Genomic DNA, 1,169 nt, shown 5'->3' on the forward strand with positions numbered 1-1,169 from the left:
ACTTTCTTCCGACGAATTTCTCTGGGCGATCTGATTCTGTTTATACTTTCAATCTGATTTTTAATGGGAAGTAATGGGAATTATTGGGTATGGTGTTATTGCATGCACCCCACCAATGATTCCACCAGGTGAAGTACTATTCGAAAAATGTGACTATAAGACAGCCGAATGTCAGAAAATAAAGCGAGAAAGCTGTTTTATTATTTCACCTGTTTATTGCACCATGGTTCCATGCAAACATTTTATGGTTTTCCAGCAATGTTTTCAACATATTAAAATGCATGCAGATAAAATTCATACAAAAGCGCTATGTCCAATTTATTGAGCAGTTATTAAAGACGACTCTTTTCCTATATTTTGTTAGACTTTTCATAAGTAAAAATATTTTGTGAATATTACTTTCTTCATATGAATTATATCACATTTTTTAGCAAAACAAAATAATAAACTAAGTTTTTTTTCCTTCTGTCAGTATACTGTTTTTGTTTCAAATAGTATAAATAAGCAATGGGAAATAAGGCAAAAATTTGTTTTATTTCCGACCTTTGTTGGGAATAAAGCAAAACTCAGATTTTGGTATAATTTCCCATTTAAAAGTGAAATAAAGCAAATTTTGCGTTATAGCCGTTTGTGTTATTTCACCCTCTCCCAAGGTGGAAGTTTGGTTGATGCGAATTTCATTGGCGATACATCCAAATTCAAGTATCTGCAAAGCTCATTAACTTCGTGCAAGGCCGATTTGTGTGACATGCAAGTTTTCCTTTGTTTCAGGAGGTTAATGTCGTGGTGTAGAATATTGTTTCTGTTGCAATATAGTTTATAGATAATGCGACTACGTAAGTATTGCAACTGATCTTCGATTGAATGAAAACCTCCTTCAGCAAGTAGATTTTTTATACTAGTAGTCGTGAAGGCTCTTAGGCTCCGTCTTACTGCGGCTTTCAACGGTGCTTTGATTTTGTTAAAAGAAGCCTTGCTGCAATTCCCGTATATCTGTAGTCCGTAGTCTTTTTATACCCGAGCGCACTTGTGCACAAGGGTATTATAACTTTGTTCACATAACGGTTGTTTGTAACAGGCAAAACGAATCGAGATAGATATAGACAAATGTATACATAAATGATCAGAATGAAAAGAGAAATCGATTAAGCGGTGACTGTCTGTCCGTC

This window comes from Rhagoletis zephyria, unplaced genomic scaffold (genome assembly GCF_001687245.7).
Source record: "Rhagoletis zephyria isolate East Lansing unplaced genomic scaffold, Rhagoletis_zephyria_1.1 Rzeph_scaffold_00545, whole genome shotgun sequence".
NCBI classification, from domain to species: Eukaryota; Metazoa; Arthropoda; class Insecta; order Diptera; family Tephritidae; genus Rhagoletis; species Rhagoletis zephyria.